A 25,409-nucleotide genomic window follows, 5' to 3' on the forward strand; every position below is an offset into this window, starting at 1 on the left:
ATATTCTGCATTCTCACCAGTATATGAAAATGGCATGACAAACTCCTGCCGTTAAACAATAAGGAGCTTCCTTTCTTTTCATTCCAGCAGAAAATAAATGCCCAAAGGAAGAATAACTACAGGTATAGCAGTAGCATGAAGATGGTAATCCGAACCATCAAAACATTCATCAGAGTTGTTTATTTCCAGCCCAACAGAAACTAAAATTCCCAGAAGAAGAGTTCTTATGTTCAAATAATAATAAAGACAGATATAACAATACCATGAATATGGTATTCCAAGCTTCCACCAGATACGAACTCGTAGACCAGAGAAAGTGACATCCTATAGAGGATAAAATGTGTCAATCTGTACGGACAATGACATCCGAACTATCCAACAAAAAGCTGTTGTGTACATGGAAATCTCGTAAACTGTATGTAACGTCGGCAACGTCTTCGAGATATTTTTCATACGTCAGCCCTATTAAGGATGGACAAAGTTCGAGCAGGAAACTGTCCTTTAGGATGCACTTGTATTGAACATTTGCCTCTGTTTGGATAATGCAATTTAATTGCAAGCTGCGTCAATATGTCGTTAGCTATTTGCATGTGGAACAATTAAGTTGGTCCATGATAACTGTTCCAAATGTATCGGCGGGCAGAGAGCAATTGTTACAGATTATAGCAAAGGGTTCTGCATGTATGTTTGCTATAGTCAGCATCCCTTTAACCTGGTCCATGTTTCAGTACAAGCCTAGCGTTAGATATTGTAATAAAAATGCTAAGAGGATGTTAAATGAACGAGTGTAATTTAGGAGAATAGGAAATAAAGATTTATAATATATATTTCGTGGAGTATGAAAGAACCTTTGTTGTTGAGGCAGGTAGTTTTCTCAGGTCTGCAAGTACCCTGTGTGAAGTGACGGGTGTAATGAATGTGGATCTGCAAGTGCGTAAGGACCCACGTTCTTTGCCTCGGGCAACATTTCGAAACAGCATCATGGGTGCTTCTTGTTTGGAAATTTGTTGTTGGACGGATTGGAAAATTGGTTGAAATGTATTAAAAAGATGCACCTGCGTTGCAAAATGTACTAGTGTTAAATGTAATTTCTTTTAAGTAAATGTTTACTTAAAATGTATAGATGATTTAAATGTTAAAAAGAATAAATGGTTGAATTTGTATATACCGTGGCTTTGTCTTTTTGAGCTGGGCCGTCCTTGATAGTTAGGACATACTGACCAGCTATTTGTTTCGCCGCTGTTACAAGGTCGGCTACTGTGCCGATTGCAAACACAGCTGTTGTGCTGGTGAGCTGGTTAATAGTCGTCGTGGGAACAAATCTGTATTCCGTACAGATAGGTGAAATTGTTTCCAACATGCTCTTCCCATGCAAAACAAGTATGCACGGACAGTCTCCATGGTCGTAAACTGTCTTCGGAGAGACCTTGAAATCTGTAATACAGATTCCCTAGCCCACTACAAGTTTCACTTCAGTAGCAGCAATCAGGCTGTGTGGCACATTTACCGTAATTGTCATATTCCCTCTGCTGTCCACTAGGTCATCACGTAACAATTCAATTCCGTGGACTTCGTCGACCAGTGTTTTGTATATTACTAGAATCTGGCCGTGAAAAGTTGTTCCCATTTTCAGCCCTTTCAACTCTTGTATTGTGATTGTTCTGCATAGTTGATGCTTGGCTGCTATCTCAGATGTACTTTCCTGTTTCTGCCTATAGAACAATATTAAAGAATCTGAATTAACATTATGTTTGTACTACAAAACTTGATGTACTTTCCTGTTTCTGCCTGTAGAACAATATTGAAGAATCTAAATTAACATTATGTTTGTACTACAAAACTTGTAAGAATAGATTTGAAGGTTTTTTAGTTACTTTTTAGCAGTTTCTGAGACGTCACAAGTCTCTGAGAGGGAGCATGTCTCTGGAGCAGGTACTTCTTCATGCTGTCTTTTCATATTGATTATCTGTTTATCAGTCTCTGATTTGAAAGGCAGCAAGGCTCTGGAGGAGTTACTTCTTCGTGTTGTGTTTTCTTATTAGTTATCTGTACAACACGAGTACAAGCTATTAGGTCTACAAGCAAAACTTGTTCCATGTAATAATAAATATGTATTCTATTAGGTCTACAAGAAAAATGTGTTCCATGTGATAATAAATCTGTGCATAACGTTATTCTATGTGTCATTACATACCTAGATCAGTTAACGCAGAGTGTTGCAAGGGAGCTACAAGAAATAGACTTTCAGTATGGCCATTGGGGATTGATATTGCTCGAATAACACAGCATTTGTTTGAACAGAGTGTTGCAAGCGAGCTACAAGAAATAGACTTTTAGTATGGCCATTGGAGATTGATATTGCTCGGATAACACAGCATTTGTTTGAACAGGGAAATATGAAGTTTAGCAAATTGTAGAGAAACTTGTGTATCAATGCTACTTTGATTTTGCTACACGCTAAAATTGATTTGTTCCAAGGGTCATTAGAGCTGTAATAGCGCATAGAATATGCTGTGATCAGACCAATAAGCCCATGTTACATTTATCTCACACTTTTTCATAGGCAAAGTTGTCCAGATATGGTCTATTATTGTGTTTCGGTGCGGAGATAGTTTGCTTGTTATTTCATGTAAGTTTTCCATTTCCATAAATTGTACAAAGAGTTTGCTACGAGCTGTTTCTTGTTGTATGTCAATGTTGAAATCACCAACAACTAAAAAAACAAAGTCAGTATATGTAGTTTGCGATTTTGCTTCCTGAATTATTTACATTATCGTGGATACTTGTTCAAATGGTGCTGCATAAATGTTCATTAAACAAATTGGTCGTTGGAAGTACATGTCAATTAGGGTAAGCTCTGTTTTGTTCTTGCAAAATGTCTTTGTTGCTCTAATAGGTATTTTTTTGTTTATGCAAGTAAGAACTCCATGTGTAGAATGTGCAGCTGCAAAATTGAATGATAAGAATTCTTTGACTACTGGTGGAGTGTACAAATGAGTTTCTTGAAAACATAGAATCATGTTGTCCATTAAGTCATTGTGATGAATCACGTCACTAAGATGTGCACGTAGACTACGTGTGTTCAGGCTTGCAATCGATAAAACATCCTTGTTAACAGATTTCTTCTTTGCGAATTCTAGTTTCCATGCACCAATTGTTTCTAGCCGTGCCATCTCATTGATTATTTTGTTTTTGACATGGAAGTTTTGTTGTGTCAATTTGTTAATCAAGTATAGTGAGTCAATAGTTCGAACACGTGATAATGCAGTGTAGACTAGACCATGTTTTGTGACACCAGTTGGGTCAAATGCAAGTTGATCCAATGTCAACCCTTGTGTCCGGTGTATTGTCCGCGCACAGGCTAATTGGATTGGAAATTGTTTTCGAATTGTAATTTGTAATTTGTTCCGAGACATTGCTAGCGATTTTGCGATTCGAAAGATTGGTGTCCAATTTGGCATTATATTTATGTCGTATAGTTGTTTGAAGTTGCTTCTTTGTTGTTTCCCAATTTCTGGGTCTGAAAATTCTATCCAGACAATGTCAGGCCTGTTGTTATTAGATGAATAGGATTTGAAAATCCCTTTAGCACCATTAACTAATCCATCATTTGTATTGTAATTTCCTGCATATAGTTCAACTAACATGTTCTATTTAACTGTAATTGTTGATGGCAGTGAGATTGTTTTATCAAAAGCAAAATAACTCGACCCAGGAAGCTCGTAGTTGTCAATTGCAACGAGCATTATTTGTTCCCCCTTTGTTAGGGAAAGCATTTTCACATTGTGAATATGGACATCTTTGTTGCGATAGAAAATGTGTGGGAAAACTGGGCTTGAAGGTGGGACCCTATAGCAGTTTTTGTTTACATAAGCAATATCTTCATCTGTTTGCATGTTTAATCTCATCCTATTTAGTACATCAATGAACAATAGGTCTTTTTGGCGCATGGCTGTGTGCAGTTGATAACATTTTATTTTCTCTGGCCAGAAGTCATATGGAATTGTGTTTTTGTTGATTTTTGGGTTTTCAAAGATCAGGGAGTCTCTGACTGGGTTTGCTTGGTAAAGATCGCCGGAGAATATCGTGTCAACATTGCCAAAGTATGAAGTTGGTGTGTGTAAGATTTGTTGCAGGCGCTTATCAATTTGATATAGTGTTGTTGCACCAACGAGCGATGCCTCATCTATGAGGAGGACACAAAACTGTTGGAAATGATTTGATAATGTGTCCAATTTTTCATTGTTTAGTGAGGGGCAATCTGCTTTGTTAAAGGGCAAATAGAATGCAGAATGCAATGTGACACCACCAGCATTGAAGGCAGCTTTGCCCGTGTATGCAGTGATTATTCCTATTAGTTGTGATGGGTTGTAAGGCAATGCCACATTGTGTATGCGTACTAAGGATTGGAAGATTGCCTTGGCTGTGTGTGTCTTGCCTGTTCCTGCACCTCCTGTTAATAACAGGTAGATTAGCTCATCTGGTCTGTACAATTTCCTTGTTATAACATCAGTAACTATGCTTGCTTGTTCTATGTTTAATTGTCGCATTAATTCATAGTACTCTACGTCTTCAAGTATACGTGGTTGTTTCACGATTTCATATGGCCTTGTAGATGGTAGAGCAAACTTCTTGCTATCTTGCAAATGTCCCAAGTCATTTTGGAAGTCGTAGTTTTCATATTTGTCATCTATCGATTTGTTAAATGTTATAGTTTCTGTTTCATTTGATTTCAAACTATCTATGTCAAATATTTCTCCAGTTTCTGTTTCTACTGTGTGCATTGCGTCATCTATGTCACCCCATGTAGTTGTTGTAGCAAATTTGAACTTTTGTTCATTTTGCTTGACTATTTCTTCGACCGCAACATATGCAGCTTGCCAACTTGTGTGATGTTGCTTAATTGTAGTTTCACTTCCTCGATAAGGATAGTATAACATTAATTGCTCTCTACAGTGATTTTCAATGTCCTTGTATTTGTTATATCTAACAGATCGAATGACACATGGTCTACTTGATTTTCTGCGTTCTTGTCCTTTCTTTGTATAGCTAGATGCAAATTCTGCTAAGCAGACATGTTCAATAGTAGTAGGTCGAAGAGCATAGTAGTCAGTAATTGATGGGCACATTATGTCTTCTGAGTCATCTGCTTCCTTCTGCAGATCTTTTTGTCTTTTATGAACAAATGCACGATCATCGACAGGAGATGTGTTAATAAATACACATTTCCGTGAACTGGAGTTTAGTGGGAGCGATAACACAATATGCACTGCTTGTTGTGCAGACATTTGTTGCAAGTTGACCAAAGCTTTCCCTAAAGAACTAATGGTATCTAGGATATCAGATTTTGTTTTCACATGATTGTCGCGTATGTTTTTAAATGTTATTGTGAGTGTTTTATCTTCTTTTGTCATATAAGAACGGGAATACATTGCAGCTGCATATGAATCAAGTACAAATTGGGAATCAGTGTTTGCAATCCAAATTCTTGGAATATGTTTTGCGAAGTTGTTTGTCCAGGTGTCAACTGGGTTCCTTTGCAATAAGAGTGTTGTTCGATTTAGTGTACATTGGATAGCATGTATGTATTCATTGTGTACTAGTCCAAGGTTGGCTAAAAAGCTATCAAATGTATCATTCTCACTGTATCTTGTGTTGTTTATTGCTTCGAAGATTAGCTTTGCATGTGCTTTTGTTTTATCACTATCGAATTCAAGAGGCTCAAGTATTTTTGTTACTTTCATTGGTGGTACTGGGAAATTAAATCTGCAATTAGAATTTGCACGCTTCCTACAACTTTTTGTGTGACAATGGTGTTGTAGAACTCTAAGTTCACTTGCAAGTAACAGTGAATTAGTTGACAAGTAATTGTCAACGAATTCTTCGACTTCAATATTTGTATTTTGACCGTAGATTGGTGCAGATTTTATCCATAGTAAGCCATGTTCATGTTCACTGCCCCAGTTTTGGAATTCAGTTACATAGAAGTGGTCAGTGAGCTCTCCATAATACTTGTGATCATGAGATATCAATTGATGTAATGCATCCCTCCTAGATCTATAGTAACGTACACAAGTAACAGGGTCGTTTCTTATTAATGAGCTAGGTTCATTTTCATCAAGTTCACCTGTGTTTGGTCTTCTAGTGTTTTGTTTTATGTGTCTCAATGGATGCATTAAAGGATCCCAAAGATGCTCCGCACTGCTAAAGGAAACAAAGAAAGTGGGCGGCCCTAGTTGTCGTATCATTGCATAGAGTTTGTTCCGTATTTGCTGGTGGTAGTCAGGTGAGGTACGAATTGTTTTTAGGTCCATGTACCCAATGTCAGAATTTAAAATATGATCTAGGTTTGGTTTTGACTTAACGTCTTTTGCAACTAGTTTTCTACCTTTCAACTGCCCTTTTCTAATTCTAATCCACATTGTATTCAACACCTGATTTATGATAATGCGAATTGCTTTATAGAACAGGTTTGTAGTATGATAAGCAAAATCGTGGCTTTTATGCAGCACTTCCCAGTGGCAAATCTTTTGATATGTAAAGTTTTTGGAGATGTCAGCTGGGCGTTTGTTGCCATAGAAAAGCGATGGGAAACTCATCTCTTCTGAGTACTTATCTTTGAAGATTCCTAATGGCATGTATCCGGCAGCATGTGCAATGTTAATTTGTTTATTTACAAGGTCATGGACGGTGTGTGCATCAATGAATCCATGGACCAATGTTTTTGTCATTGGTTCATCGTTGTCTTGGTTATCGTGTTCGCTATCTTCAGCATCACTTGAACTTTCATAAGCTTCTTGGTTTTGTAGGAATGCCTCTTTCCAATTGTCATTTATGGTAGCGTTTTCGAGCTTGTAAAGCATCCTTTTGCATAATTGTTTTAATGCTTTCATCACTTTGTGAACTCGAACTCGACCAAATGCATAAGCACTTTTGAATCTTAAACTCTTTTTGAGAACAACGGCAACCGTGTCAGTGTCTTTTATAGTTCGAGGCAATGCAGATTGGATTCTGGAAATGTTAGTGGGGACATTAATGACTCCTCCAGTTAAGCCCAGTTGCGACTTCTTATGTTGATGGCCCATTTCTTTTATTTGCAAGAAGGGCAATCTTAATGCGACTAGTATTTCCTCTAGTTCAGTGAGGTCTCTCAGTGTTCTAGTGCCATTGTTTCTTCTTATCTGTTCAGGGACTGCATATTTAGCAGTTATTTCATGTTCAATTGCTTTTTTGCAATGTTTACAAATGTAGCAATTTTCAACACGAGATATAACATTCTCGAAACTAGTTGATAGTTTCCTAATCTTATTTTGTTTTGCTTGACATTCTTGTTTCACAAAGCAGATGTCTCTTTTGAAAAAAGTTGTTTCACATGATGAACAATTGAAAATAGGTGTGTCACTTACTTGTCTTTGATATATTTGATCAAACTCTGATAATTCTGGTAATTTGTTCATTGATCTTGATTGAATCGAGAGGTCGGATTTTCCTGATTTCTTTGATTGTGCTGAACGATCCTTTGATGTTGTTACAAATCGATTGTAGTCCATGTTTTCTATGACTATTTCTTATTTCATTGTTGCTGTGTTGAATGCAAGTCTTATTTTCTGCGTTTTCGATTTTGTCTGGATAATGCCTTTAAGCAAATGCAAAGATAAGCTCTTTGTCTCTTTGCCTAATGAACAAGGGATTACAATTCCTGTTTGTGCGTTGTTTCTAATATGTTTTTTCATGTTTCTAAGTGATCGAAATCTCAGTGTCTCAAATTTTACTTTGTTCGTTGATCACGCTGATAGATCCGTTGATCTTCCTGCAGATGGGCTGTAGTCCATGTTTTCTATGACTATTTCTTGTTTCATTATTGTTGTGTTGAAGGCAAGTCTTATTTTCTGTGTTTTCAATTTTTTCCGAATGATGCCTTTAAGCAAACGCAAAGATAGACTTTTTGATTGTTTGTCTAATCGACAACAAGTTACAATTTCTGTTTGTCTGTTGGTTCTAATATGTTCTTTCAAGTTTCTAAGTGATCGGAACCTCCGTGTGTCACTAACATCTTTTGTGTGCGGTGTGTCACAAATATCTTCTGTGTTGTTTAGAATTACTTGTTGTTCCATTGTACTTCTGTTATATTGAATGCCTATGTTTTTCCTTTTCGGATTTTCCTGAGCAATGTCCTTAAGCACATGCTTGTTTAAGTGACAAGGTGATTTTAATTTAGCTTCAATTGGTTGACATTTTGTCTCAGGTTGTGGTTCAATATTGTTCTTTGAGGTATCGGCTTGTTGTTGGAAGGTACAACCAATTGTAGGCTGCCTATGAACCAAAGGCTCAAAGTGCCCATTCAAAGGATCATCGTCATGGAACAGTATGTCACGAGTATTTGTTGTAATACCTGAATTGAAGTGCAAATACAGTCTCATCTTTGTTTTGGACCAAACCCTAATTGGAATTTTCAACCAGTTTGACAGCCAATGGATGCAGAAAATATCTCCCCATAGACCTCTAGATGCTGGGGGTATATTGTTTGAGGCAGATTTAGCCATTTTGTCTAAATAGATTTCACGGTTGCTAATGTTATGCATTTCTTTCAGTGAGGCTTCATGCAGTTCATGTTCATAAGACCAAATTGCCTCACTATCTTGTTTTTTGAGACAGTTTCTAAAATATTCTATTGTTCCTTTCCTTAGATCCACTGATGTGTATCGGAAATCTAGCAAAAGTTCAAAACTATCGAATAAACAGTCTCCAATTAGATATGAGAAATTGTCCACACGAAATAAGTCATGCTTTTGCAATACCAATTGCAACTTGTGTTTATCAGACATAGGTGTGTCACAAACATCTCCTGTGTTGTCTAGAACTACTTGTTGTTCCATTGTACTTCGGTTATATTGAATGCCTATGTTTTGCCTTTTCCGATTTTTCTGAGCAATGTCCTTAAGCACATGCTTGTTTAAGTGACAAGGTGGGTGTAATTTAGCTTCGATTGATTGACATTTTGTCTCAGGTTGTGGTTCGATATTGTTCTTTGAGGTATCGGCTTGTTGTTGGAAGGTACAACCAATTGTAGGCTGCCTATGAACCAAAGGCTCGAAGTGCCCATTCAAAGGGTCCTCGTCATGGAACAGTATGTCACGAGTATTTGTTGTAATACTTGAATTGAAGTGCAAATACACTCGCATCTTTGTTTTGGACCAAACCCTAATTGGAATTTTCAACCAGTTTGACAGCCAATGGATGCAGAAAATATCTCCCCATAGACCTCTAGATGCTAGGGGTATATTGTTTGAGGCAGATCTAGCCATTTTGTCTAAATAGACTTCACGGTTGCTAATGTTATGCATTTCTTTAAGTGAGGCTTCATGCAGTTCATGTTCATAAGACAAAATTGCCTCACTATCTTGTTTTTTGAGACAGTCTCTAAAATATTCTATTGTTCCTTTCCTTAGCTCCACTGATGTGTATCGGAAATCTAGCAAAAGTTCTAAACTATCGAATAGGCAGTCTCCAATTAGATATGAGAAATTGTCCACACAAAATAAGTGATTTTTTGCAATACTAATTGCAACTTCTATTTATCAGACATAGAAGACATGATGACAACTAAGTGTTCGATGCAATATTATGTTTACTGATGCAATGTAGTTACAACCAGAGAATCATAATAACAAGTTGAACAATGAAAATGATTATAGAACACGAAGTGATTGTGTGCACCTTTGGGACCGCAAATGTCTGCTAAGCTCCGGAGACTCCTTATGTCAGGTAGCATCCACTGCACAGGTTTGATACTGAAGTTCAAAATATGACTGCCAAGATAAAGAAGAACGTAAACCCATTGATGCAATGCAATTACAACCGCAGAATCATAATAGCAAGTTGAACAATGAAAATGAATATAGAACACGTAGTGATTGTGTGCACCTTTGGGATGAAGTTCAAAATATGACTGCCAAGATAAAAAAAGAAGTTGCAGTCCCTGCTGTAGGTTAGGATCAGTCAGTGTAAATCCATTGATCAATCTATATCAACCCAATGCCCTTGTTTTTGCTAATTATGCAAGTAAATGCAATGTCACATAACTTGGAAAGGCAAATCAAACAAACTAAAAGCAATGTAATGTCAGTAGTACCATCAAATTTGACACTGGTTGGAAGCTTTTGATGTAATGGAGCAAGCCACACCAAATTGTTACAGGTATATTGTTTCTCTTTCTTATGCTGGCATTTAAGACAAAAGAAAATGACTTATTTCGCTAAGCTACTGCATCAGCAAAGTAATCCCTCTGGAAGCACAACTGATAATAATGGCTTTAAATTACAACCCAAGACATTGAAATTTTTTAGCAAAGAACTGGGAGGTGGCCATGATGAAAGTGGCATTCAGGAATATGATAACACACTGCTTGAAGAACTGCCAATGAATGAAACTTTGAATGTTTTGTCTATTGGTAATCAAAGGGGGAGTTGGACAGATTCCTATAACTATTGTTGCCTACAATCCATTGATCAATATATATCAACCCAATGCCCTTTTTTTTGCTAATTATGCAAGTAAATGCAATGTCACATAACTTGGAAAGGAAAATCAAACAAACTAAAAGCAATGTAATGTCAGTAGTACCATCAAATTTGACACTGGTTCGAAGCTTTTGATGCAATGGAGCAAGCCACACCAAATTGTTACAGGTATATTGTTTCTCTTTCTTATGCTGGCATTTAAGACAAAAGAAAATGACTTATTTCGCTAAGCCACTGCATCAGCAAAGTAATCCCTCTGCAAGCACAACTGACAATAATGGCTTTAAATTACAACCCAAGACTTTGAAATTTTTTAGCAAAGAACTGGGAGGTGGCCATGATGAAAGTGGCAATCAGGAATATGATAACACACTGCTTGAAGAACTACCAATGAATGAAACTTTGAATGTTTTGTCTACTGGTAATCAAAGAGGGAGTTGGACAGATTCCTATAACTATTGTTGCCTACAATCCATTGATCAATCTATATCAACCCAATGCCCTTGTTTTTGCTAATTATGCAAGTAAATGCAATGTCACATAACTTGGAAAGGCAAATTAAACAAACTAAAAGCAATGTAATGTCAGTAGTACCATCAAATTTGACACTGGTTGGACGCTCTTGATGCAATGGAGCAAGCCACACCAAATTGTTACAGGTATATTGTTTCTCTTTCTTACGCTGGCATTTAAGACAAAAGAAAATGACTTATTTCGCTAAGCTACTGCATCAGCAAAGTAGTCCCTCTGCAAGCACAACTGACAATAATGGCTTTAAATTACAACCCAAGACATTGAATTTTTTTAGCAAAGAACTGGGAGGTGGCCATGATGAAAGTGGCATTCAGGAATATGATAACACACTGCTTGAAGAACTACCAATGAATGAAACTTTGAATGTTTTGTCTATTGGATTCCTTATAGGTGATAGGTAGAAACAGGCAGCAAGCAGCACATACCTTAATGACACATACATTATGGATTCACTTGATATAGTAGTGTAATAAATCACATAGCTATGAACAAGGAGGTATAACAAGAGATTTTCTAGTTGGAACCATATTCTATATGAATACAGTAACAACACGTATTAGTTACATTGGAGTCCACTCCATTGAATGCCATGCAAAAATTTTGTTGTGCACCACAAAATCTTAGACGGCATACCAGTTTCAGTCTAGGTGAATATAATACCCGTCAACACTGTATGTGGAACCATAATAGCAATCTAAGCTTACTGATATGACAATGAATAACAGGTGAAGCTTACAAGCTCTTCAAATTATTTCAAATCCCTGTTCCTTTCATCCCAATCCCCAAAACTGTCACCGAAACTGTCAATGCCATATGAAATATCTGCTATATAGTCCCACTTCAACATATAAATACCAAAACTTGTCCTGAGGCTGACAGATGTGGACAGTTCTTGATCTTTCAACAGTGGTCGTGTACTACAAGCCTAAATGAAGACAATGTAGTAGTAATACAATTGAATATTGGATTCCTTATAGGTGATAGGTAGAAACAGGCAGCAAGCAGCACATACCTTAATGACACATACATTGTGGATTCACTTGATATAGTAGTGTAATAAATCACATAGCTATGAACAAGGAGGTATAACAAGAGATTTTCTAGTTGGAACCATATTCTATATGAATACAGTAACAACACGTATTAGTTACATCGGAGTCCACTCCATTGAATGCCATTGATTCCATCATACCAGTGTATTCATTATGTCAAATACGACCATTGATTCACTAGTTAGTATGGTTTATGTTACCCTATTACCATTGACCTGTTGCTAGTAGTGATTTACGTATGAGAATTGTAATCGAATACACGAAAGCCAGTAATATGCAACAACAGCAATGGTCTAAGCAATGGGAATAGCACTAATCTAATGCTTATCTGACTAATCAAGTATGGATATCACATATTTCCCAAAGTAGTACCATCAAATTTGACACTGGTTGGAAGCTTTTGATGCAATGGAGCAAGCCACACCAAATTGTTACAGGTATATTGTTTCTCTTTCCTATGCTGGCATTTAAGACAAAAGAAAATGACTTATTTCGCTAAGCCACTGCATCAGCAAAGTAATCACTCTGCAAGTACAACTGACAATAATGGCTTTAAATTACAACCCAAGACATTGAAATTTTTTAGCAAAGAACTGGGAGGTGGCCATGATGAAAGTGGCATTCAGGAATATGATAACACACTGCTTGAAGAACTGCCAATGAATGAAACTTTGAATGTTTTGTCTACTGGTAATCAAAGTGGGACTTGGACAGATTCCTATAACTATTGTTGCCTATTGCAGGACTGCATTTATGAGAAAAAGGTTGCAGAGGGAAAGGGATTGCATGCTCGCATGAGCCAAGATGCATTTGAACTAGACGTTTTTCTGAGCACAAAACTTATCATTTTTTATGCGAAGTCTCGCAATCTGGAGGATGCACGCCAAGTGTTTGACAAAATGCCCAAACGAAATTCTGTCTCATGGAATGTTCTGCTTGCAGACTCAACAATGCGCTCCTTGTATACAAGATAATGAGCGAAACGGATGTGGTTGGCTTGAAGCCTCACGATGTAACCTTCTTGCCTGCTGGCACTTTTGGAGGGTTCATTTAGCAATTGTTTGCTGTCTCCAATTGTTGGGCGAGATATTGGCATTTCATTTGATTTTATCATTTCAATGTTAAGTGCAAATTCTTTTGGAATTCATTTGTGAAATTTGGAACTATATACCATAGTTTATGTTGACTTGGTGAAAGGGAACGTTAGGATCAGTCACTGTAAATCCATTGATCAATCTATATCAACCCAATGCCCTTGTTTTTGCTAATTATGCAAGTAAATGCAATGTCACATAACTTGGAGAGGCGAATCAAACAAACTGATTGCAGTGCCTTGACAAGTCTTGCTTCCCAATTTGTGCTTGAGTCAAAAAATTGGTCTAGATTTATGCTCGAGACGGGGTTGATTTAAAAGCCAGCCAGCGTTGATTATTACATCTTCCCAACTGATTTAAAAGTCTCCGAGCGTTGATGATTGCATAATCCTAGTGCCTTAAGAAGTCTTACTTCCCAATCCGGGGCAAATTTAAAATGGTGTTACGATTAGTTTCCATCTGTATACATTAAAAAAGGTACACATAAACATGTAACCTATACAAAATATCTATATCTATACCACCCATCTCATTTGGAAGTCAAAACTTACAAAGCATTTTATGCTTCAAATATTATGTAACTTCTAAGTTTCAAAAGACGATTTGTCATGGAAAAGTGAAGGATGTTGGCCTCTATTTAAATTTTAGTCCCCGTGAATTCAAAACTCTTGAGAGTAGGGGCTATATGATTGTGATAAGAAACCGAAGACTAAAAAAAAATAAAAGATGAATGGAAACTGATGAGCCCAAAAAATGGACAATTATTTGGGCTCATTCAACTTCCTAATTTGACTTAATCCACCATTCTCATTAGTTTATTGCATGTTTTTTATTATTTTTATGTTAATAGAGTGAATTTGGTTAGTCATTATGCCAACAAGTCTAATGGGTGCTTTGTGTAGCCTTTTTGGTCAACTTGGAGACAAAATTGAAGGTCTTAATGAGCACTTGGCAGCCAAATTCGTGGGAAAACAAGCTAGAGGATTTGTAGGAAGGTGTCCCCCTCATTTATGGACCCTTACCTCGAATTCTCCACCATCACCTCGGAGTCCAAGGGCCACTGAATCAATCAGCTCAAGGGCAGCCAAGCAAGTCAAGTTGGACTGCTGTTAACTACAAGTCTTGGGTAGCCAAGTCCCTAACTTTTAGGAGGACTGTTGGGTCCTCAAAATTGTATAAATAAGAAGGCTTGGGGCCTCATTTTGGTTAGCCAGTTAGTCATTTTGTTTTAGCCATTAGTTAGCTAGTTTGTAGTTCGATTTTTATGCAGTAGATTAGCTTTGCTTTCAGCTCATTCTCAAGTTCTTCTTGTGGACAGTTTTGATGTAACTTTTCATTTCTTGATCAATAAAGATGGATCCATCTTTGCACCAGCTCTAAATCTCTCTTGGGAGGCTGTAGTTCTTGGGGTTGGGCCCATCTCAAGCGCCCAGTACCTCCCTTGTTTATATTTATGTGTTTGTTGCGTTCTTGAAATAAAATCTGCTCTTTAGATCTTGCTTTGTTATTGTAGTTGGTCTTGATGGGTAACGTAGCTTTTTATGCTTAGAATCGATTGGTAGGAGTTTGTATGCATTTAGATCTTTTGGCATGTTCTTGCTCACGTGATGTATATGGTTCTCTTTTCAAACAAGGCTGCAGTTTATTCATTCATTAACAGTTGGATTGAGGTAGCTAGGACTTGGTTTGTTTGCAAGAATTCATTGATTTGTTTGATTAAGCATTGTGCAGGGCATCTCTATCACCTTCGTCACCTCCTCATTCATCTGAGCCTCGTTCAGGTCAGCTCCTCCATCACCAAGTCTGTTTCTTGATCTCCCATCTGCTCTTTTGCCACGTAACCCTACCTTCTTGCTTTTCCATTGCCTAAACCTTCGTTGATGCAAGTCATCCTTCCACATCATCTCACCACTCCATCCATCAGTTCTTAGGTCACTTCAGACCCCCATCCTACCTCCATAACCATCCATGCATCTTCCATCAACCATCCATCCTCAAAAATCCAATTCATAACCATCCTGTAGAAGAATTACAGAACATCCTGTAGAAGCCCCTGCAAACTTCCTGTAGAAGTTCATGAACACGGTTGCATGTCATCCAGACTTTGTGAAACTCTCAGAAAGAATACTGGGGATCCCTTAGACCCTCTCTGTACCATCCCAACCTTTCCCAAAGCATTTCATCCCTTGATCCATCCCTGCACAGTGGAAAACTAGTTAGAAGCACATGCATGATAATTTCAACAACGTAATCAAAAATACAAAAAGATGTTTTCTTCAGATAGTGATAACTTAGACACATGAATTTTACCTTCCTAGAAGTAATGGCATCTCTTTTCATTGTTTGCATTCTTTCCTTTGCATCAGTAGGACTAGCTGGTAGAATTAGGGTTTGCTAGGGTTTGCTAGGGTTTGTGTTTCCTTTTGGCTTTCAGTTTCTTTTCGCAAGTAGATTAACTTCCTTTGAGTTAGCTTTCGTCCATCAGTTAAAAAGATTCTTCTGAGAGCATATAGAAGTTGGCTTGAGCCCTAGTGGACTTGTGCCAGCTGACCAAGTGACAGCTGCGACAAGAGCTAGTACTTGTGCATACAGCACCGTCACTTCCAAGTTTGTACGAACTACCGGGTTGATAAAATTAGAGATAGGAAGCCCCAGGAGTTGTAGCATTATTGCTACAATACTGGAGCTCACCATCTTTTTGGCGCCGTTGCCGGGGAAGCGGCAGAGTATTGGTGATTGTTGCTATTTTTCTATTTTCTACTACAACCTTCTGCTAAGTAGTTTATTTCATTTCGATTATGCAATTTCATTTATGCAAAAGTAGATTAGCATTTCCTGCTTTCATAGATTAGCATTTCCTGCTTTCATAGATTAGCATTTCCTGCTTTCGTAGACTAGCATTTCATTTCTGCAAGCGTAGATTAGTGTTTCAATTTCGCAAGCGTAGCCTAGCATTTCATTCCTGCAATTTCATTTGAGCGAAATAGATTAGTCCTTTCCTGCTTTCATTTCAATTCCGCATTTTCATTTTCGCAAGATAGTTAGTTGCAGTTCAATCATTTCAGTTTTGCAAGTAGAAGTAGGAAAAAGCAAAAATCAACCAAAAGGATTTCATTTCATGCTTTGTAGGAGTAGAGATAAGTTAGAAAAATGATTGCACAACACCCCCACTGCTTCACACAGCCAACGTTCTTCTTTGATGGTTGTGATGAAAGAACCCCTGGGTGGACATCAAGGCATATTTAAAGAACCTCTAGGGGAGAAGAAGAAGAAAACATTCCTCTGGAGAAAATGGCTACAAGCAGATATGTTGGGAGCAACACCTTGTCCAAAGATAAATTTGCAAATCAGATCGAAGATTTCAAGAGTGATATGAGGCAGTTTCTTGCCATGCAACTAGATACCTTGCGGATCCAAAAGAAGCAAGAAGAAGCCAAGAGGGCTTTGGTCATTTTTTGTCCTAGGTGCCTTAAAAAGCATCCTAGGAATGAATGTACAATGCACTCCCTAGAAGTGTGTTTTGTATGTGAAGAATACCATCCTACAGATCAGTGCCCTTCCTTGCCCAGAATCAAAGCTGCATATCAAAGAGCCAAGGGAGCCACTGAATCACTCTGTTATATGAACCAAAGGAGGCCACATGGACCCGTACCCTACCAGCAGGAACTACAAGGGACACCCGAGACCTATTATGACCCTTACCAAGCCACCTTCATGCCTTCTTGGGGTCCCCCTGCTCATCCTCCCTGGTTCACACCTCCTCCTTATTCCTTCACAGATCCATATTATGCCCAACCAGCTACTCATTCCTTTCACTCTTATGCTCAGCCACAGCCTCAGTGGAATGCACCTTATCAGGAGTGGAGGCCCCAGTACAACTCTCATCCTGCTCATTTTCCTCCACCACCTGCTCATCCACAACCATCGCCTCCTCCTCCACCAAGGCAACCCCAAATGCCTACCCAACCACAATGCCATCCATCTCCATCTCAATTTCACACCTCCACTCAGCTACCCGTACCACCATTTCCAAAACCATACCATGGAGCAGCTCAACCCAATTGCAAAGCTGAGGTGCAACATGTGCAAATGACTCCTCTTGAGCTCAATGATCTTCATCATAGCTCAGGAAAAGCATTGCAAAAAAGAGATCATCTTGAAAACATTGAAGGATCACATCCAGCAAAAGAAGATTCCAAAGAGGAGATCAAAGAACCATGGGCTGCACTTGATGAAGAGAAGAGATCAGAATCAGAGATCGAGAGAGTTCCTTCATGGTTACCATCAAATCTTCCATGTATTCAAGAGAAAGATCAACAAAAAGAGGAAGATCAGAAGGTCATGATAGAAGGTGACATGAAGAATGATCCAGATCAGCAAAAGAACCAAGGATATCAAAGCTATATTGAGATATGGTTTCAGAAGGTCACTAAGTTGCAGCAGTACTTTCTTCCTCAGCTATGTTTTGTACTTTCAAAGTCAGATCATTTTGTCTCTGAGATCTGGATACTTGTCCAAGCATGCATTTCGAGCCTTCACATCATTTTTTCTCTAATCTCGATGTGCACATGGCTCCATTGGAAGTATTCTTATACTTAAAAATGAGTTTGTTTTTCAGGTAGGGTAGGGTAGAAAAAAGAAAAAATAAAAAAAAATAAAAAATAAAAAATATGGAAAAAGAAAAAAAAAAAATCTAAGGTGAAAACCTCCTCGGAGGCGCCTTAGATTGGCTTATTGATTGAAAACCTCCATGAGGCGGTCAATGGGTTGGAAAAAAAAGAGAAAAGAGAATAAGATCTTTGGGTGAAAACCTCCCTTGGAGGCACCCAGGGTAGGCAATTAGGGTGAAAACCTCCATGAGGCGCCCTAGTTGTTTTTCAAAAAAAAGAGAATAAAAAGGAAAAGAAAAATAAAGCTAATCTCCATTGAATAATTTCATGTTGCAGCAATGACATTGCAGGTTGCAAGAAGGACGTGTCATGACAGGAGGAGCACTCAAATCAAGGTCAAAGGAATTTCTTGTGCCTTCTACAGGAAGCTCTGTATTTCTACAGGAAACATCCTGTAGAACCTTTGGACGAGCCAAATCCGATTTCAAAAGTGAATCTAATGGTGGGAATCTGTTGATTAGGCCTACAAGCACTTGTGTGTCCATCCCTTGCCTTCATCCATCACTTTTTTCCACCTCCTTGTGCTTCTCATTGTGCTTCTACAGGAACTTCCTGTAGAAATTGTGGGAAACTAGGCATGCATTTCAAAAAGTGGTTTGGCAAGCATGGTAGCTTCCTCAAAGGTTCAGAAGTCCTCCTGCAATCTTCCAACTCCTCCTCCATCATCTCCATACCTGCATCACAGCCAAAATTCATTTTGTCATACCATGCAACCAAAATGCAAAGTGCCTTGAAGCGAAAACACATAGAGCAGAATTTGTTTATGCCATAACTTGAAAACCATGCATCCATTTGACAAACCGTTTTATGGGGAATTGTACAAGGTTGATGACAACATGCCTAAGCAGTTTCATGCAATTTCGGTGCACGGTTTCCAAGAAATTAGCCTCCATCACCATCAGCCATTTTTACATTTTCTCCATATCCGTGCATCCATTTTAAAACGTGTTTCATGGGGAGATGCACATGGGTGATAGTAGCCTACCCAAGTAGTTTCAGCTGATTCCGATGCACGGTTTCCGAGAAATTGAGCTCTGAAATCTTCATCCATTTTCCATTTTTCTCGAAATCCGTGCATCCATTGATCACGAATTTGCTATGGGAGATGCATAATGATGGTAGGAACATGCTCACCGAGTTTCAGATTAAATCGATCTACCGTTTGGGAGAAATGGCAAAAAGAAGTTCTGGTTTTGTGACCATGCAGCAGCAGCAGCTTGAACGGGCAGAGTTGAACGTGGAAACGATTGCATGCAGCTCAGATCCGGCCAGAGGACACTTGCACAAGGAAAAGAAATCAAAAATCATTAGCCAAGCCTCATGCAATCAGAAAAACTAAGCATGCAGCAGCAGAAACAGCGCAGGCAGCAGCAAAAAGCTCACGGCAGCCATTCAACTTCGAGGTATGTGACTGATCTCATTCTTCTATTGCATAGATTTAATTTGGAAACTGCATGAATTGATGGAATGGTGGAATTAAGCCACGGATTAGCAAGGCTCAACTGATTGTCTGCTTTAGAACTCCACCGGCAGTCACGCAGTGCACGTGGACAATGGACTCACGTAAAAATTAAAAAAAATTAAAAGAAAAAAAAAAGTGATAAAGAGTTTAACTCTAGTGTAGTTGATTAACGGGGAGAGGACATGCAGCTTCACAGCACTGCCGTTTCATGTGGCCACATACACTTGGCCCCTTCACTCTCTCATGTAAATCACGCAGCAATTAATGACGGCTCGGCTGAAGACTCACGTTCACTACTGATTCATTTACACTTGCAAACCTCTTTAGCTGAATCCTTTGCCTCTGAATTTTGTTAAACTAACGTCCTTCGCCAAGTTTTTCAGCTTGTTGAAAATTCTCCCGCATACCAAGATCATTCAAAGACGCAGAGACACCCTACAGGCGTTTCTACAGGAAGTCTTCTACAGGAAGTCTTCTACAGGAAACACAGAAAACAACCATGCAAAAACGAAACCTGGGATTTTTGGCGAATTTCAAGCTCCAAACAAGGTAGGATTGGGAAACTTCTGTGTGCATGATTTGTTGGTGCAAAATGGTGAATTGAACACGACATTAAATTGAAAAATGAGAGTAAAATGTCTGCCTGTGCATGGAGAACAGTGGAAGTCTGCCTGCATGATTCAATGAGTTTACCCATTCTTTTCTTCTGCTTCCGAAATCTCTTCATCAGTTTTAAAAAGAAAAAGAAGAAAACAAAACATTTCCTTGCAAAGAAGACATGCAGCAGTAGAGACTGACCTGTGTGTGTGGAAAAACCTGAATTTACACATCTATCAATGTGTTGGAAAAAATCAATGTCCTTATGCTCTATTCTGTAAAAAATTTCTTTCATAAATAGACAGACCAATTCTAGGTGATAGCAGCTTTAACACAAGGGGATTACTGTCATTTGATGTTGTAAGGAGCATGAAGAATTCCTTATTTGGTCCCAGAAAAAGAAGAGAATTCAGCTATCCTTTGTCGCAGTGAAATGATTGTTCCCATGAACAATTTTCCTTTTTTTTGGTTAAAACACAAACTCGACACCATGCCAACTGAAGAAATTGAGAAGAACATTGATGAGGGAGCCTAAGGCATTCAAGCAGAGGGTAAAACAGAGGAAGAACCGAAGGAAAAAGAGGAATTTGGCATGACCGCTGAGCATGAGACAGAAAAGGAGACAACAACAAAAACAGAGATGGCGAAAAAGGAAAAAAGGTTGGAAAAAATCCAAGAAAGCCCAAATGGGAGTTGGCACAACCAAGGCAACCACACCACAATTCAAGGAGAAGGCACCCCCAGCCAAGCAGGATACAGTGGTACTGTCTGTTTCTACAGGAAGACAGAGGACTGTTTCTACAGGAAGCCATCGAACAGTTTCTACAGGAAAGTTTGAAAAGAGGGAAGCCAAAGGAGAAATCAGCCGAGATGTTAGCCAAGGAAGCCACCAGGGCCATCAAAGACGAGGGGAGAGATTTGGTTGCTCAGAGGATGAGCAACACTTTCAGTAGGGGGGTGATGATGAGCCCCAAAAATGGACAATTATTTGGGCTCATTCAACTTCCTAATTTGACTTAATCCACCATTCTCATTAGTTTATTGCATGTTTTTGATTATTTTTATGTTAATAGAGTGAATTTGGTTAGTCATTATGCCAACAAGTCTAATGGGTGCTTTGTGTAGCCTTTTTGGTCAACTTGGAGACAAAATTGAAGGTCTTAATGAGCACTTGGCAGCCAAATTCGTGGGAAAACAAGCTAGAGGATTTGTAGGAAGCTGTCCCCCCCATTTATGGACCCTTACCTCGAATTCTCCACCATCAGCTCGGAGTTCAAGGGCCACCGAATCAATCAGCTCAAGGGCAGACAAGCAAGTCAAGTTGGACTGTTGTTAACTACAAGTCTTGGGAAGCCAAGTCCCTAACTTTTAGGAGGACTGTTGGGTCCTCAAAATTGTATAAATAAGAAGGCTTGGGGCCTCATTTTGGTTAGCCAGTTAGTCATTTTGTTTTAGCCATTAGTTAGCTAGTTTGTAGTTCGATTTTTATGCAGTAGATTAGCTTTGCTTTTAGCTCATGCTCAAGTTCTTCTTGTGGACAGTTTTGATGTAACTTTTCATTTCTTGATCAATAAAGATGGATTCAGCTTTGCACCAGCTCTAAATCTCTCTTGGGAGGCTGTAGTTCTTGGGGTTGGGCCCATCTCAAGCGCCCAGTACCTCCCTTGTTTATATTTATGTGTTTGCTGCGTTCTTGAAATAAAATCTGCTCTTTAGATCTTGCTTTGTTATTGTAGTTGGTCTTGATGGGTAACGTAGCTTTTTATGCTTAGAATCGATTGGTAGGAGTTTGTATGCATTTAGATCTTTTGGCATGTTCTTTCCCACGTGATGTATATGGTTCTCTTTTCAAACAAGGCTGCAGTTTATTCATTCATTAACAGTTGGATTGAGGTAGCTAGGACTTGGTTTGTTTGCAAGAATTCATTGATTTGTTCGAATAAGCATTGTGCAGGGCATCTCTATCACCTTCGTCACCTCCTCATTCTTCTGAGCCTCGTTCAGTTCAGCTCCTCCATCACCAAGTTTGTTTCTTCATCTCCCATCTGCTCTTTTGCCACGTAACCCTACCTTCTTGCTTTTCCATTGCCTAAACCTTCGTTGATGCAAGTCATCCTTCCACATCATCTCACCACTCCATCCATCAGTTCCTAGGTCACTTCAGACCCCCATCCTACCTCCATAACCATCCATGCATCTTCCATCAACCATCCATCCTCAAAAATCCAATTCATAACCATCCTGTAGAAGAATTACAGAACATCCTGTAGAAACTTCCTGTAGAAGCCCCTGCAGACTTCCTGTAGAAGTTCATGAACACGGTTGCATGTCATCCAGACTTTGTGCAACTCTCAGAAAGAATACTGGGGATCCCTTAGACCCTCTCTATACCATCCCAACCTTTCCCAAAGCATTTCATCCCTTGATCCATCCCTGCACAATGGAAAACTAGTTAGAAGCACATGCATGATAATTTCAACAACGTAATCAAAAATACAAAAAGATGTTTTCTTCAGATAGTGATAACTTAGGCACATGCATTTTACCTTCCTAGAAGTAATGGCATCTCTTTTCGTTGTTTGCATTCTTTCCTTTGCATCAGTAGGACTAGCTGGTAGAATTAGGGTTTGCTAGGGTTTGCTATTGTTTGTGTTTCCTTTTGGCTTTCAGTTTCTTTTCGCAAGTAGATTAACTTCCTTTGAGTTAGCTTTCATCCATCAGTTAAAAAGCTTCTTCTGAGAGCATATAGAAGTTGGCTTGAGCCCTAGCGGACTTGTTCCAGCTGACCAAGTGACAGCTGCGACAAGAGCTAGTACTTGTGCATACAGCACCGTCGCTTCCAAGTTTGTACGAACTACCGGGTTGATAAAATTAGAGATAGGAAGCCCCAGGAGTTGTAGCATTATTGCTACAATACTGGAGCTCACCAGAAACAGAGGTAGTGTGATTATTGTCCCTGTAGTTAGAGATAATTTTTCTCCTCTTCAGAAACACAGTTCATTGTGAGGAAGAAAAAGCGAAGTATTCAGAGTGGAGGGATGTGGTCCACTGTTTAAATTGTTAAAGACATGGAAGGGAATTCCATACTCGCCCTCAAACAAAAGGTTATATGACTGGAAGACAACAAGTTGATTTTTGAAACTGATAATGATAGTGAAAATAATAAGGATGTATGTAAGGTCACTTCTTTGCCCGTTAGTTGTTTCCACAGGCACCCCATTAAGGTCTCCCTCACTAGTTCATACAAGAATAAAAGTGGGTGGAACTACAAGATTGTGGGTAGTTTCACTTAACGAGCCTGTGGCATCTATGGCCACACTGGTGCAATTGCTAGAGAGATAGTTTCATTATTTCTCTCTCTTTCATTTTCTTCATCGACTAAATGACCGAAATATTAAATAGTATGCAGGTGCACGTGAATATTGTAGTAAGGGAGGTAAAGGACATATACAATGTTGCATTGCAAGTAGGAGTTGATGATGAACAATGAAAATGAATAGTCACTGTAAATGAGAGCAGGTGCTATATGATTGTGATAAGCAACCGAAGACTGAAAGAAAATAAAAGATGAATGGAAACAGAGGTAGTGTGATTATTGTCCCTGTAATTAGAGATAATTTTTCTCCTAGTGGAGGGATGTGGTCCACTGTTTAAATTGTTAAAGACATGGAAGGGAATTCCATACTCGCCCTCAAACAAAAGGTTATATGACTGGAAGACAACAAGTTGATTTTTGAAACTGATAATGATAGTGAAAATAATAAGGATGTATGTATGAATTTTCCAAGTTGGTTGTGCAGAGGTGTTCTCCTCTCGAAGGAAATGGAAAGGCTTCGTAAACGATGAGATATATGAGCATGACAAACCCATTTTTAAGGTCACTTCTTTGCCCGTTAGTTGTTTCCACAGGGACCCCATTAAGGTCTCCCTCACTAGTTCATACAAGAATAAAAGTGGGTGGAACTACAAGATTGTGGGTAGTTTCACTTAACGAGCCTGTGGCATCTATGGCCACACTGGTGCAATTGCTAGAAAGATAGTTTCATTATTTCTTTGATCAATCTATATCAACCCAATGCCCTTGTTTTTTCTAATTATGCAAGTAAATGCAATGCCACATAACTTGGAGAGGCAAATCAAACAAACTAAAAGCAATGTAATGTCAGTAGTACCATCAAATTTGACACTGGTTGGAAGCTCACCTTCTTGGCTATTCTGACTGCTTGCAGCCATTCAGGTCTAGTGAATGAAGGTTGGCATTATTTCAATACCATGACTCGAGATCAGTGTATCCCACCAAGAACAGGGCATTACGCCTGTATGGTTGATCTGGTTGTTTGGATGAGACATATGATTTTATAAAAAAAATGCCATTTAAACCTACTGTTACTGTTTGGGGAGCCTTACTTGGTGCCTGCCAAGCCCATGGCAATATGGAGATAGGAAAAGTTGCAGCAGAACACTACAGTTGGATTGAGGTAAAGAGCAGGGTACACGTTTGATCCTGTTATTTGCTGCATTGATTTTTGACTGCTCTACTAATCTTATAGTAGAAGCATGGGAGGCAACAAACTATGCAAATAAATGGCTAACCCTGGTAAAGATAAACGAGTTGCTGCTGCTCATGGAGAGCCACAGACCTTGAAGGATGACTACAGATAGGCAAGTCTGTTCTAGAAGGAGCTGAGTCTGGGAAATGGTTGATCCTGTTATTTGCTCCATTGATTTTTGACTGCTCTGCTAATTTTATAGTAGAAGCATGGGAGGCATCAAACTATGTAAAGGAGTGCCCTAGCCTCACATAAAAGCAGTAAAAACATTCCATAACTGGATAATAGATCACTACTCTGTATTTTATGCAAATATATGAGTCTAGATATCAACAACAATCAGGAATAAGAACCTACATTATAACGCATTGATAAACATGCTGCCTAACCACTAAATAAATCACAATTTAGCGTTCCAATAGCAATACAGTGTGTTGTTGGTATTATCAACGGATTATTTGAAAGAAGAAATGCATGCAGTTACATAACCAGATACATGCAAACTTAAGCAAAATTCAAAAAAAATGAAGTGCCAAATTTTACCCTAGGCTCCAAAAGAATGTTTCATATGGTATATTATCTAACTTATGAAGTTATTAAGACACAGACATTCTACAAGCAGGCTAGACAGATGCAGAGATTAGGGATGTGAATCTACACTGTAGGCTGAGAGATACATGCTGTCTAATCAGCAAAGAAATCCAACAATTAAGAACCAGAATCTACATTAGAAACAAAGGGGAACATGATGGCTAACCATAAAATAAATTGTACTGGGCCTCCTAATAGAAGTCTATCTTTTACCAAACATGCGCTGGATATGAAGATGACCACCGTAATATTTCACTACAAAACACTAATAATAAAGTTTTACCGTACTTAGCGACCAGTTCAAACCACCTTGACCCAACGAAAAAAGAATACCAAAGA

The sequence above is a fragment of the Pinus tabuliformis genome, chromosome 1_2, assembly GCF_031772625.1.
Source record: "Pinus tabuliformis cultivar Carrire ecotype Pingquan chromosome 1_2, CPIR1, whole genome shotgun sequence".
NCBI lineage: Eukaryota > Viridiplantae > Streptophyta > Pinopsida > Pinales > Pinaceae > Pinus > Pinus tabuliformis.